Here is a 15,996-nt window from a genome sequence, read left to right on the forward strand (position 1 = left end):
TACCTTCTCTGGCTTAGTTTCTTCATGTGTAAAATGGGGATATTAATCATACCTCAATGGATAATGAAGATGAAGTGAATTAATTAATGTAAAGCACTTAGATATAAGTGCTATCATAGGGCAATTGCTCCAAGTATATATTTTCAATATATACTGAATTTTTCAGGATTGCAACTACCATATAAACTAAGAAAAGATAATATTTTCATTTGTTTAGAATTTTATACAGAGTAGTTTACTCTTTTGGACAATCAAGCTCCCCAATATACTTCTGAGCTGCTAATCTAAGATATCTGTATGATTTTCTATTTGTAGGTGTTACATTTGTGATGATTCTACATATAAGAACAAACAAATAGTTCATTATATCTTAGAGCTAGCTAGACATTTATGTATTAAAATTATGTTATTCTAGTATAAACGACTATCTTTTTATTTCTTCTTTACATTAAAGTTAGGACATTATAATGTTTTAAAAAATGTACACGTAGGTTAAGCTATACAGCTATACATTTCATTTCAGGAGAATAAAGGGGAAACACCGAAATACCTGTTATAATAATTTGTTATAATAAAAGTGTGTTGGAAAACAGGATCATAGAGGAAGAGAGGAAAAAATAAAACGACAAAATCAGAGAGGGAGACAAACCTTAAGAGTCTCTTAATCATAGGAAACAAACTGAAGGTCGCTGGAGGGGAGGGGGATGGTTGGGTGGGGGATCTGGGTGATGGGCATTAAAGAGGGCACGTGATGTAATGAGCACTGGGTGTTATATAAGAATGATACATCACTGACCTCTACCTCTGAAACCAAAAATATACTATATGTTAATTAATTGAATTTAAATACAATTTTTCTTAAAAAAATGTGTTATGTCTGATATAGAGAAAGGAAGCTGACGGTAGATATTTCCAAATCTGGTGCTTAACTTGTACTCCCTTTATGATGTCACCCAAGACATCGTGGAGAATAAGATGAACCTTGTTCCAGGTGAATGAGTGAATTAAGTAAAAGGAAGAAGAGGAGATGCTATTCTTTTATTAGCACTATGTAAGCTACTAGCAACAACTGGAAATGAGTACTAGTTCTTCCTGGCATTAGCTCTGGAAACTTATAACCACTGTCTCTTCATGGACTTTATTTCCTCATTCATAAAATAAGACAGTTGGATTATTTCCCAAAGTCTGTTCCACGGAACATTATTACTTGGCATGCTTATAATGAAGAAAGGGTTCCTCAATAAATTGAGTTGAGGAAACTGTTAGTTTTCTTTGCTGCAGGCCTTCTCAGACCCTTTAATAGGTTAATATGTACCTAATAGCCAAGAGGAAAATACATAGTCGTATGCAGCATTTTCCACACTTACTTGACCATGAAAATCTTATGTTAGAGGAACAACTCATAAGGTTAATAAGCCAAGGGAAATTTTTGTGAAATACAAGTTAAATAGTCTCAAAGGCCTCTTTCACCTTTAACATTCTAAAATTCTTCTTCTTCTTTTTTTTAAAGAGCTTCTGGAGAAGCTCTGTAAACTTTTTTTTTTTTTAAGATTTTTTAATTTATTCATGAGAGACACACAGAGAGAAGCAGAGACATAGGCAGAGGGAGAAGCAGGCTCCCTGTGGAGAGCCCGATTAGGGACTCATCCCAGGATCCGGGGATCACATCCTGAGCGGAAGGCAGATGCTCAACCACTGAGCCACTCAGGTGCCCCAACATTCTAAAATTCTGAGTTTGAATGATAATACTTTCTTCTTGGCCTTTTTAGATCAGATAAGAAGGGTAAGGAACTAGGCTATCCTACAGAAAATAAAATAGTGTAAGTCTGATACAGAAGAGGAAGAAAAACCAAGTTCTAACATATGTAGATCTATGTAAATGATTATGCAGAAAGGCAGGAAGGGAGCAGTCTTAAATGTCAGGGCTTCTAAACTGTCACTTACGTTATCACTAGAAAAGGTTGAACATTGATATTTTAACAGTCACAGTAAGGTACTGAGTTGTAATCTTTTCCAGCTTCATTTCTCAAATCCATCACTACTGTCATATAGATTTGGCCAAGTTACTGTTGAGAAAATTTATGGGACTATCCCCTGCTCCTAGGCACTGATCCCCACCTCTTCCCTCACCGATGAGTATAGGGAAGGCTAATGTGGTTTTACACAAATAGCATTTCCACATACCCTACCTGGCCCAGCCAAGTTGGTTGATTTGGGGGATGGGGTATCTGATCTTTGCTGAAACATTAAGTTTCTTCCCTGGAGCTTCTACATTTGGAGCCAGGAAGGGAATCTGAGTGTTGGATGTAAGAGCAACAACAGGCCACTGTCAGTGGTCATAAAGGAAAACTGGACTTCAGTGCAAAATAATAAAGGTGAAATACAGAAGAAGCAGAGACAAGAAATGGAGCATTTCAATTCCTGACTCTAGGAGTCACTGATAACCAGTTCCATACCAGCTTTCCCCACAATATGACTGTCCAGCCCTTCTTTGGATTTGGTAGGCTAAAAAGTTCTCTTTGCTTAGCTAGTTCAGTCTAGGTGTCTGTTGCTTAAAGCTGAAAAAGTTCTGTCTATAATCACATGTCTCCACCAAACCAGCTTTCTTTGTCCATAAAGAAGAATGGAGGCTGCCATCCGAAAGCTGATGGACTGAACATATGTGCACACTACTGTTCTTTCCTGGAACCCCACTAACATGATAGTGAAAGGATACAAAATGGCCTTAAATTATGAGAACAAAAAGCACTAACAAGGCAACAGCAACAAAAGTTTAGATGCTAGAAAGAGCTGGATGAATTCTAGGGTCACAATCCTGATTTGCCCAGGTTAATAAGTTTTACGATTGGTGCATGTATATAGTTAAGTGTCCTCATTCATCCTCAGAAGTATCTTAGTTTAGATGATAAACTGATTCACTAAATCCAGAAGTAAGCCTAGTGTACTACAGAAACTCAATAAAGTTCTGGAGTTGATGGGTCATAGCTCTTAAAATGGAGGTGAATAGAAGTCACCTTCTATTGGAAGTTTGAGTAATAATTAGGTGGCCTGATGCCTTCTACTCTATCCTCGGTGACTGCTCTTCCCCAACCACAGCAGAAGCTTGGAGTTTTACCCTTCAGAGGATCCAACCAGAGAGACTCTGGATAGATGGACATCAGGTGCTGATAAGGATGAGGATTAACAGAAGGATTAAGTGAAAGTCTACATACTAAATGGTGAGATTGCCATCCTCCTTCTTCCACTCATCTTCCAGAACCCTGGAAGCCAGGCTCACTTCCTCGGTAGGAGACCAGATGATTCTTCTCTGACCAGCCCCAAAGAAAAGACTTCAAAAGTGTCTTGGATTCTACCAATGAAAGGAAGCCTCTTGATGAAATGACTTGGCCAGATCATCTCCTTTTATAAAGTTCACCAGTCCATAAGTATTACCCATGCACACAGAGCATCATTAACTTTTAAGTGCTGTGTCCTTAAATTTGCAGTAAGCTTAGAAAGTAACTAGTCCAGATAAAGAGGAAGTGAGTGAAACGGTGTAGGAGATATCTCTCAGAAGATGAAACTGTTAGAGTATTTGATATGTGTGAACCTTTCAAGATATTTATGAACATTTAGCATGGGGGATAAATTGGTAATGGATTCACAGACAAATAACAGATGTAAACCTGAGACATTTATTAACTTCAGAGAAAGCCAAGCCAAAATTCATACAAGAAAGGAACTGTAATCAGTCTATTATATGGCTCAGCTGTGGATAACAGTTACAGTCATGATAATTTAAACACTAAATGCTGATAGAGCAAAAACTGTAATGTAACTATATAGAAAAAATGAGGAAGGAGAATGTATGTTTGTGGGGAGCATGTTAATAATAACTAATACATACTAAATAATAACTAATACACAGAATGTACTGAGTCTAAATGCTTTATATAACTAAGGTTGGGCAGCCTGGGTGGCTCAGTGGTTTAGCCCCGCCTTCAGCACGGGGTGTGATCCTGGAGATCCGGGATCAAGTCCTTCCATCAGGCTCCCTGCATGGGGCCTGCTTCTCCCTCTGTCTGTGTCTCTACCTCTCTCTGTCCCCCTCTGTGTCTCTCATGGATAAATAAATAAAATCTTAAAAAACAAACAAACAAACAAAGGTCATTTAATTTTAAAAACAACTCTATAAAGTGGTACTATTATTATCCCCATTTTACAGATGAGGAAATTGAGGCACACAGACGTCAGCTTACTTGTGCAGGATCTCACTGCCAGTAAAGGGTAAAGCTGGGATGTAGTCATAGACATTCCTGCTCTAGAGTCTACATTCTAAGTCTAAGTTACTATGATGCTGTGTACCATCTCACTGCAGGGCAGTGTTCTCCACCTTAGGAACATAATCACTGAGGCAGTCCCACTTTCACGTATCAGATCTAGCAGGAAGTCGATAAGTGTGTTGAAAAATCAAGAAACGGCAGTATACGTGTGCTATTTAGAAATATGGAAGTAAACATTTAAAGAAATGGATAATCAAATTGAAAATAGTTGCTGATGGGAAGTGAAAATGGAGGTAAAAAAGGAGGATGAGGCTATGGATCTTTTAATTAAGTTTTGTAGAAACAGTGAATAACAGTTTTGGATTTAAAAATCAAAATTAAAAAGCAAATACATTAATAATAAAAAGACAAGTAATCCAATTTAAAAAATGGGCAAAGATTCTGAATAGACATTTCTCCAAAGATATATAAATGGCTTAGAAGCTCATGAAACAATGCACAACATCTTGAGCCATCAGGGAAATGCAAATTTAAACTACACCACTTCACACCCACTATGATGGCGATAATCCTAAGTAAACCATAGACAATAACACATATTAATGAGAATGTGGGGCGTTTGGAACCCTCACACATTGCTGGTGAGAATGAGAAATGACATAGCTGGAAAACATCTGGCAGTTCCTCAAAAAGTTAAATGTAGAATCACTGTATGACCTAGCAATTCCACTCGTAGACATATACCCATGAGAATGAAAACATGTTTTGGGGCATCTGGGTGGCTCAGTGGTTGAGCATCTGCCTTCAGCTCAGATCGTGATACTGGGGTCCTAGGATTGAGTCCCACATCAGGCTCCCTGTGAGGAGCCTGTTTCTCCCTCTACCTATGTCTCTGCCTCTCTTTCTGTGTCTCTCATGAATAAATAAAATCTTTAAAAAAAAAAAAAAAGAAAACCTACGTTTGCACAATAAGGTGTACACAAATGTTCATGGCAGCTATGCCACTTACTGGAAATAACCCAAATGTCCATCAATTGATGAATGGATAAACAAATGTGGTATACTCACACAATGGAATATTATTCATCCATAAAAAGTTATGCAATCCCAATACAGGGCTACAATATGGATGAACTTTGAATGCATTATGATAAGTGAATGGAGTCAGACGCAAAAGGCCACATATTACGTGATCTCTTTTATATGAAATGCCTAGAAAAGGCAAATCCAAAAAAAAAAAAAAAAGAAAGAAAAGGCAAATCCATAGTAAGTGGATTTGTGGTGGCTAGAGTAGGGGAAGGTAGGGAATGGAGGGGAGTGACCAACTGATCCTAGCTATAGGGCTTCTTTTTGGAGGTAATGAAAATGCTCTGTAACAGTGGTGGTTGAGCAATTTTATGAATATACTAAAAACCCTAAATTGCTCACTTTAAAATACTTTATTTTTCATTTTTAAAGATTTTATTTATTTGAAAGAGAGACACAGCGCATGTGCACAATGCACACACACACACACACACACAAGCAGGGGGAAAAGCAGAGGGACAAGCAGATTCCCCACTGAGTGTGGAGCATGATGCAGGGCTTACTTAGTCCAAGAACCCTAAGATGATGACCTGAGCCAAAGTCAGACACTTAACCAACTGAGCTGCCCAGAAGCACCTTATTTATTTATTTTTAAGTAATCTCTATACCGTGTGGGGCTTGAACTCACGATGCTGAGATCAAGAGTTGCACGCTCTTCTGACTGAGTCAGTCAGGTGCCCCTGAATTGCACATTAAAAAGGGCAAATTTTGGGCAGCCCGAGTGGCTCAGCGGTTTAGTGCCGCCTTTGGCCCAGGGTGTGATCCTGGAGTCCTGGGATTGAGTCCCACGTTGGGCTCCCTACATGGAGCCTGCTTCTCCCTCTGCCTGTGTCTCTGCATCTCTCTCTCTCTCTCTGTGTGTTTCTCATGAATAAATAAATAAAATCTTTTTAAAAAGGGCAACTTTTATAGATATAAGTTATACCACAATTTAAGAAATTACATGAGGAAAAAAATACAAGACGAGGGGGAGTGGGGCTACTGTGCTATCAATGAACACAGCACACTTATTTACCTCCCTTTAGGTCAGCAGCAGCAGCCTGGCAGGAGTATCTTCATCTGCTTGGACCTGGCCTTGCCTTTCTTTCCTTCAACTTCCTTTAGGTTGGCTCTGACTCCAGCCTGGCATCACTCCTTTCCCAACACCTTCTAGCTCTGCTCTCTCAGCTGCTGGCTCAGATCCTGGGACAAATACAGCCCTGAAAAATGTCCCGGATACTATCCAGGGTTACCTAGTTGTAAACCCTCTTTAACTCAGTGGTTTAAGGGTATGACTTCTGAGTTGCTACCTCATGTACAAATCTTGTATTTGACAGATGATAGAGAGCCTTGGAAAAACAGGCATTCATTAATGACTAAACATTTGGTTGTTAACGTGTGGGAATGAACGTTTGAGAAGTTGTGCTTCTGGTCTGACTGGGTCTTAGGAAGGAAAAGACAGCAAATTATATTGGGCTTTAACAGAGTAAGGCGAGCTTCTAAATATATATAACAGGTGTAAAAAATCATCACAGTTTTTTTGGCAACCCCTTGCCACAGAGAAGAGATGAGAAGTTTGCTATTTACAGAAAAAATAGATGGCTGAACAGGAACTGGAACTTGGTACAAGTCTCCACTTGATTAACTAAAATGTTACTTTAAATATTCTCAGCATGGGAAAGAAGCTGGCGATTGCTTAATGGATATTTTCATCTGCTCCTGGTGTAATTATTTGCTTTAAAATAATCTTTATTTGTTCTTTCTTTCTATTTTACTTTATTTTTTAAAAAATATTTATTTATTTATTTGAAAAGAGAGAGAGAGCATGCACGCCAGAGAGGGGAGGGCCAGAGGGAGAGGGAGAGAACCTCAAGCCGACTCCCCACTGAACGCAGAGTCTAACATGGGGCTCCACCTCATGACCTTGAGATAGTGACCTGAGCCGAAATCAAGGGCTGGACACTCAAATGACTGAGCTACCCAGGCACTGCTATTTTTTTTTAGTAAACTCTACACGCAACATAGGACTCACACTCACATTCCATGCTCTACTGATTGAACCAGTCAGGTTCCCCATTTGCTCTTTCTTTAAAAAATAAGCAGTTCGATAAAGTTAAGGAACAGTAGAGCCAGGTAGAGCACAGGTTTTAGAGAGGCACAGCTTGGGTTTAAACCAGCTATGCCACTTACTAGCAGTGTGATCTTGAGCAGTTTGCTTAACCTCTGAGGGCCTTCTTTTAGTTATCTATAAAATGGGGACACCACCACCTAACCCTCAGCATTCCTGAGAGAATCAAGTGAGAAAATCCAGTTAATGCACCTAGCTCAGTGTCTGCTTTATGAAAGTAGATAGCGTTATTATGATTTGTGGTACTATATCCACTGCTTCATAGTGATAGGGAAGAAAGGGAGTAAATAATACTGTTGGATGTCAAATCATACCTGAACACAGGTAAGTCCTCTGGTTCACTAACTACAAAGTATCTAGGTTCTTCTACGTTTTCCAGTCCATTTGGTATTCATAAGGAAGAATGAGGTGGCATATGTAATCATGAGATCCTTGCATAGAGTCGGAAGGCTGGATTCCATGTAATAAAGTCTGTCTTCTAAAACCTGAGATGACTGATGGTGTGAGTCTGGCATGATAAAGTGTAAGGTTCTAAAAGTTCCAGCCATGAAATAAATTGCCTATTCATTCAGATTGAATATAAAATGATCTTTGGTGGGTTTAAAAAAAAATCATTCAAAACTCCAGTAAATCTAAGGATAAGATGGTAGAGGTGGTTGTAGTCATAACAATCCCACCAGTACTGATGATGAGAAATAATCATTATCACTGTCATCTTCTATATTTACAATACTTTACGGTTTAGAGAGTTTCACATGTTATCTCATCTAATTCTTGCTATATTCATGTCAGGTGGACAGGACTGATGTGCAAATGAGATTCAGAGAGGTTAAGAGATTTGCACCAAGACCAGAACTTGCACCAAGTCCAAGAGTCCAAAAAATTACTCTTTGTTGCCTCCTTATTCTCTCTACTCAAGTGTCAGAATTAAGTTCTTTCAAGGTAAGCAAGTCAGAAACACTGCTTCTCTTGTCTTTCTGAAGCTAGAGTATGTGGTATAGACACTTACAGGAGAGAGAAAGAAAGGAAGACTGTGAGAAAGAAGAGACACCCCACACAGATCAGGCTTCTCAGGATGCAGCAATAATGAACAGGTGGAGAAGCCTAAGCATAAGAGAGAGAGGACTATGGAATTTTAGGGGCCCATTATGGGTTGAGTTGTGTGTCCCCCCCTCTTGAAAGATACAGTGAGGTACTAACCCCCACGACCTCAAAAGGTGATTGTGATATGACTAGCTAAAGTCATACCAGAGTAAGGGGACCCCTACTCTAGCATGACTGGTGTCCTTATAAGAAGAAAGCCACATGGAGACAGAGACACACAGGGAGAACACATGTGATGACAAACTCAGAGTCTGGAGCTACGTGGCTGTAAGCCAATACACACCAAACACTGTCGGCTAAGCACAGGAAGATTGTGAGAGGCAAGGAAGTACTTTCCTACGGGTTTCAGAGGGTGCACGACCCTGTCAACATTTTTGAGTTTGGACTTCTAGCCTCCAGAACTAGGAGACAGTAAAGTTCTATTGTCAGTGGTACTTTGTTAGGCAGCCCCAGGAAACTACTATGGAGCCCAAGTGGATCCTTTCTTCTAAGACTGATACAGAGTGGCAGCATCGACACTGAGAGAAAAGCAGGAAGTGTTTGGGCAGAAGAGACCATTTATAAATCTAGGACTTATTTGAAAGTCCCTCTAAGCCTCTCTCTCTCTCGACACTGTGAACAGTCTCCAACAAATGCTGAATTCTTCTTAAATGTCTTTTATGAATAATATCAATAATGTACACACCCAGGCCCTGGCCAGTAGCAGATGATCAACAGAACTGCTGCCTTGGTCATCTGGTTGGAGCTTTACGCTCCCAGGAAGGGAAGAGCCTCTTTAATTTTGGTCCTGGAAGGGCTCTCTCTCCCAAGGACTTTCTCAAAGTTTATAGGGGAATAATTATTACCTGGAGCCTAGTCATGTTTATATAAATGTTCTTTTCATTTACTCCTCACACAGAGCCTTCAAGCTGTTAAAAAGAGCAATGTGTGAAACTGGCTCTGGGAAGGACACTGGGCCCATTTATTGTACTCATAACACAAAAACCACACTAAATGTTGTCAAAATAACTTTCGGGATAGAACAAAACCAATAAAAGGAAGGAAAGTTTCCATTCTGTGTGTCCATTTACTTATAACTTGCCATTTGTGCTGTGTCAGAGATTAAGTGTCATGCCCTCTGAGGATCCCAGTTCTCGGCCTGGGCAGAAAGGAAACAAAATGAACCTTAGACTCACACACTCAATCTTTTGGAAAGACCACAGATAATTGCTGTAACCAAAAAAGCCTAACATCATACACAAGCCATTTCTTTTTTTTTTTTTTTTTACAAATTTTTTTAATTTAATTTATTTATGATAGGCACACAGTGAGAGAGAGAGAGAGAGAGAGAGAGAGGCAGAGACACAGGCAGAGGGAGAAGCAGGCTCCATGCACCGGGAGCCCGACGTGGGATTCGATCCCGGGTCTCCAGGATCGCGCCCTGGGCCAAAGGCAGGCGCTAAACCGCTGCGCCACCCAGGGATCCCCATTTCTTTTTTTTAAGCCAGGATTTGCTTTCTCTCTGACAGAGAATGAGGAGAGTACCCTCCAGATACACAAATGTTAGTGAAACCACTATTCATAATGTTATCAGGAAGAGGCTTCTGTCATCAGAGTCCATCACTGGACTCAAAGAAGGAATTCAAAATCATTCCTGGAGGGAGCCCTTGCTGCTGTGGACTGTGGGCTGCCGGGGTTGGTGAAGGATCTCAAGATGGTTGGGCGAAAACTTGCTCTAAAAACCATTGACTGGGTAGCTTTTGGGGAGATCATACCCTGAAACCAGAAGGCCATTGCCAACTCCTTGAAATTCTGGAATGAGATGCTTACCTCCAGGCTGGCTACTCTTCCTGAGAAACCACTTGCTATTGACTGGGCTTACTATAAGGCCAATGTGGCAAAGGCTGGCTTGGTAGATGACTTTGAGAAGAAGTTTAATGCCCTGAAGGTTCCTGTATCAGAGGATAAATACACTGTCCAGGTGGATGCTGAGAAAAAGATGTGAAAAGCTGTGCTGAGTTTTTGTCTCTCTCAAAGGCCAGGATTGAAGAATATGAAAAAGAGCTGGAGAAGATGAAGAACATAATTCCATTTGATCAGATGACCATTGAGGACCTGAATGAAGTCTTCCCAGAAACCAAATTAGACAAGAAGAAGTATCCCTATTGGCCTCACAAGCCAATCGAAAATTTGAGTTGGGGAGAAAGCCCTGGCCCTCATATTATAAATGTTGGACATTAAAAAAAAAATTATTCCTGGAGGGAGGCCTGGGTTTGGCTCAGAATCTGACTCAGCCATCAGTTAATATTAATCCCAAACTCTTCCCCCTGAAGATGCTTCCAGGGTTTTGCTTATTTTTTTATTTTTTAAATATTTTATTTGTTTATTCATGAGAGAGAGAGAGAGAGGCAGAGACACGGGCAGAGAGGGAGAAGCAGGCTCCATGTGGGGAGGCCGATATGGGACTTGATCCTGGGACTCCAGGATCATGCCCTGGGTTGAAAGCAGACGCTTAACTGCTGAGCCACTCAGGCATCCCCAGGGTTTGCTTATTTTTGAAGACAGGACCTGGTGTTAAGACTTGTTGATCACCTCAAAGGAATGATTTCTAAAGCCTACTACTTCTTTCCTACTAGACAGAGTATAGTTTTTGTTTTTTTTTACCCCTAAAATTAGTGATTAGAAAGAAGAAAAGCTATGCTCAAGGAAGTACCTTTTAATATTAAAAAGCAAGGGAGAAAGTTTTAATATAAAATACTGGCACTTTTTAAAAAAAGACTTTCTTTTCCTTTTCTTTCTTTCTTTTTTTAAAGTAGGCTCCACATTGGCCCAGCATGGAGTCCAATGTGGGACTTAAACTCACAACCCTGAGATAAATACCTGAGCTGAGATCAAGAGTTAAAGGCTTAACTGACAGAGCCACCCAGATGCCCCTGAAAAATAAAAACAAAATTTTCAGAGGTGCCTGGTGGCTCTGTTGGTTAAGCCTCCAACTCTTGGTCTCTGCTCAGGTCATGATCACAGGGTTGTGGGATCAGAGCCCTGGGTCAGGCTCTGCACTCGGTGGAGAGTCTGCTTAGGATTCTCTTCCTCTCCCTCTGCCCCTCCTCTGCTTTCTCAGAAAGAGTCTATCTCTTAAATGAATGAATGAATGAATGAATGAATGATTTTATTTTTCAGTAATCTCTATTCTCACTGTGGGGCTTGAACTCACAACCCCCAGATCAAGAATCACACAAAATGCTGTCACATTTATTCACTGAAAACCCACGTACAAAGTTCTCAAGTACTTCACACTGCTTCTAAGAAGTCAGCTTTCTGTAAACTATGTAGAGGACTATAGTAGTAGTTATCCAAATCATTCTAGAACTACAGTCAGTCCCAAATCACTCACACCTTTTTTTAAGATCATCAACTTTTTTTTCCTATTATATAAACAGCCAATTCTCATTATTCATGATAGTTATGTTCTATAAAGTTGCTATGAACACTGAATTAGTGAATATTGAACCATGGCTCCTAGGGGAAATACAGGTTTAGGTTTCTGAGAGCCTCTGGTCACTCCAGATCACTTACTTTGTATTTTTTTTAAGATTTTATTTATTTATTCATGAGAGACAGAGAGAGAGAGAGACAGAGACAGAGACATAGGCAGAGGGAGAAGCAGGCTCCATGCAGGAAGCCCGATGTGGGACTCGATCCTGGACTCCAGGATCATATCCTGAGCTGAAGGCAGACACTTAACCACTGGGCCCCCCAGGTGTCCCAAGATCGCTTACTTTTAAAATCTTTTTTTTCCTCTCTCTTCTTCACATTCTATCATCTCTATTGTTCTATCTTCAAATTCTTTTAGTCTTTCCTTGGTCATCTCCATTCTGCTTTTAATCCCACTCAGTGATTAAAAATAATGTCAAGTATTGTAGTTTCAGTACTAAACATCCACTTGGCTTTATTTTTAAAATTATTTCTTTTTCTTTGCTGAGTTTTTTTTTTTTTTTAGTTTTTAAATTTTAGAATTAAAAATAAAATTTAAACTCAACATATCGTGTATTATTAGTTTCAGAGATAGAGTTCAGTGATTCATCAATCATATAATATTTACTGAAATTTTTAAGTTTTTATTAATTGTAGGTATACTTCTTCATTTTTTTATTTTATTTTTTTTTTATTTTATTTTATTTTTTTTTAAAGATTTTATTTATTTATTCATGATAGTCACAGAGGAGAGAGAGAGAGAGAGAGAGGCAGAGACACAGGCAGAGGGAGAAGCAGGCTCCATGCACCGGGAGCCCGACATGGGATTCGATCCCGGGTCTCCAGGATCGCGCCCTGGGCCAAAGGCAGGCGCTAAACCGCTGCGCCACCCAGGGATCCCTACTTCTTCATTTTTTTAAAAGACTTTATTTATTTATTCATGAGAGACACAGAGAGAGAGAGGCAGAGACATAGGCAGAGGGAGAAGCAGGCTCCATGCAGGGAGCCCCATGTGGGACTCCAGGATCACACCCTGCGCTAAAGGCAGGTGCTCAACCACTGAGCCACCCAAGCATCCCTCTCTTCTACTTCTATTATAATAGCTGCTTTAAAATCCCAACATCAGGATTGTCTTGGGGTTGGTCTCAGCTGATTTTCTTTTCTATTGAGAATATTTCCATTTTCCTGGTTTTTCATATATTGAGTTACTTTGGACTATATCCTGGATATTATGAATGTTAAATTATTAAGACCCGAGATTTTGTTCTTCTGCTTCTTCTTATTTTAAAGCAGGTACTTATCTTGCTTGGTTCAGGGGTCAGTTCTACATGTAGGCAGCCAGAAGTTGGGATGCCTTTCTCTGGATCTATCTACTCCAGGATTTCCCTTCTCTGTCCTGAAGCTGTGGTTTCCCCAGAGTCAGTGTTCTGGTTCCCCAGGTTAGAAAGACTTGTGATATTTCCACCAGTGCCCCTTTTGCATTGCATTCATTCCCAAATAGACTTGTCCTTAAGTTAAAAGCCAAAAAAATGGAAACTCACCCTGTACGGTGCCTCTCTTCTGACCACGGACTCCCCATAAGAATCTGCCTGCAGTTGAGCACTTTCCAGTGTCTCAAGGCAGCTGCTTACTATATTATGCCCAGAATTTATACCTGTTATCTGAAGGAGGGCTTGTCTGGTAGGCTATTACTCAGCCCTGACTGCCCCAATTATTGTCTTTGGAAGCATTTTATGAAAATCGATGTTCTAAACATTTATAATATTTAAAATAAACAAGTCACTTTGCAAAGACCTGGGAAGACCTGGAGAGTTAGGCACAGTTTTTTCATTCTGTTGTTCCATTTACCCCCTCCACGTTAGGGAAGGCTGTTCTTGGGCAGCCCAGGTGGCTCAGAGGTTTAGTGCTACCTTCGGCCCAGGGCCTGATCCTGGAGACCCGGGATTGAGTCCCATGTCGGGTTCCCGGCATGGAGCCTGCTTCTCCCTCTGCCTGTGTCTCTGCCTCTCTGTATGTGTGTGTGTCTTTCTTTCTTTTTTTCTTTTTTCTTTCTTTCTTTCTTTCTTTCTTTCTTTCTTTCTTTCTTTCTTTCTTTTTTTTTTTTTTTTGTGTGTGTGTCTTTCATGAATAAATAAATAAATAAAATCTTTGGGGAAAAAAAGGAAGGCTGTTCTTAACTCTGAGGCCAACACTAGAAGGCACAGGTCTAAACCTACCTCCTCCACTGGGTACACCTAGTAAATTTAATTTTCAGTAAAAGTAAGGTAGAATAGGTTAAAAGGGAGTTCCTTCAGCTTCTCCTGGGCTTCAGGCTATAATGGGAATAAATCAACAGTTAACCGGTCAAAACAAGGCTGAGCAGAGAAAACAAGTTTTTCAGTAAGAAAGTGAATGCATTATCTCCCTCCAGTACAGGTATTGTGTTGACTGCACAAGACTCTGGCTACTTGCAAATGAGTGGGGGTGGTGATGTCTTCCCTCTCTGATCTAAATCTATCTTCTGATCTTCTGAAGCCCCATCTCTTACTGGACTCTCTGCCTCCTTTCCAAGCTGCCAGAACCACAGAGGTCCTTGGCAGGCACATCTACCAGCAAGAGAAAATTCACTGAAACCTGGCATTATCTTTTGGCACTCTGTAACTTCAGAAATAGTGATTAGAAGGGAAACACACACACACACACACACACACACAACTTCATCAACAAAGTGGCATTTTCATTTCAGCTGTTCCTGGGGGCAAAACAGCAGAAAAGATAAATACTAGATTGAAAGCTTTGTGGTGATCTCCGTTTCTCATTAAAATGCCCCTGATTATAATCACACCTACGATTACAAGATTTAACGCACCTGGCCTTAAGGATGCACCAGGAAGAGGAATCATACATTCATCCCATCCCATTTCCTTTTCTTTATTCACTGAGTAAGCACAATTTATAAATTTCCGTGAGTGCAGGATAGAGCTGGTTTGGAGAACAGGAGAGGTTTTCCATTCACATGGCTTTTTGAAAGTGACAATAATCTTCCATGGCCACAAATTATTTTAGCACTGGTGAGACCAAGAGTGTTGCTTTCATTGGCTACACACAGATGTGAGAAATCTGGGTAGAGTTTCTATTTCTTCTCTCACTTTACTAACCAGGTATTTTGCTGTGCTTCTCACACACACAAAAACACACTCTCTCACACTCTCACTCCTCTGTAAGTGTGTGCACTTAGAAAGGGTTTCTGCCACTTTTTTTCAAAATTAATTTCTTTGTTAAAGATTCTACCTGGGATCCCTGGGTGGCGCAGTGGTTTGGCGCCTGCCTTTGGCCCAGGGCGTGATCCTGGAGACCCGGGATTGAATCCCACGTCAGGCTCCCGGTGCATGGAGCCTGCTTCTCCCTCTGCCTATGTCTCTGCCCCCCTCTCTCTCTCTCTCTCTCTGTATGACTATCATAAAAAAAAAAAAAAAAAAAAAGATTCTACCTATTTATTCATGAGAGACACACAGAGGCAGAGACATAGGCAGCGAGAGAAGCAGCCTCCATGCAGGGAGCCTGATGTGGGACTCGACCCCAGAGCCCAGGGATCATGCCCTGAGCCGAAGGCAGACACTCAACTGCTGGGCCACCCAGGTGTCCCAAAATCCATTTTTATTTATAGAAAATAAACACTTATTCCAGTTTCAACTGTTATACCTGAAGTTGCTAATAAAAAAATTAAAATAATCACTTAATTATCCTGTTTTGACTGACAATTGAAACTGGCTTAAAAAAAATTCAGTAGGGTGCCTGTGTAGCCCAGTTGGTTAAGTGTTCAACTCTTGATCTCAGCTCAGGTCTTGATCTCAAGGTTGTGAGTTCAAGCTCCTCATTGAACTTCCAGCATTAAAAAAAAACCTCTCATTTTAAAAGAAAAGAAAAGAAAAAAAAAAAAGGAAGAAAAAAAATATTCAGCACCATTTGCTTATAGGCCTTTCAGTATTTGTTCTTAAAGTTTCT

At 40.3% G+C, this 15,996-nt stretch overlaps 1 protein-coding gene and 1 pseudogene across 5 annotated transcripts in view; one reads left to right on the forward strand and one right to left on the reverse strand.

Annotated features, from left to right (window-relative positions):
• TANGO6 (transport and golgi organization 6 homolog) overlaps positions 1-15,996 on the reverse strand; it is a 200,397-nt gene that overhangs the window by 20,365 nt on the left and 164,036 nt on the right. The gene's annotated exons all lie outside the window — the stretch shown is intronic.
• Positions 10,237-10,779, forward strand: LOC112646544 (ATP synthase subunit d, mitochondrial-like; annotated as a pseudogene).

Source organism: Canis lupus, chromosome 5, assembly GCF_003254725.2.
Source record: "Canis lupus dingo isolate Sandy chromosome 5, ASM325472v2, whole genome shotgun sequence".
NCBI classification, from domain to species: Eukaryota; Metazoa; Chordata; class Mammalia; order Carnivora; family Canidae; genus Canis; species Canis lupus.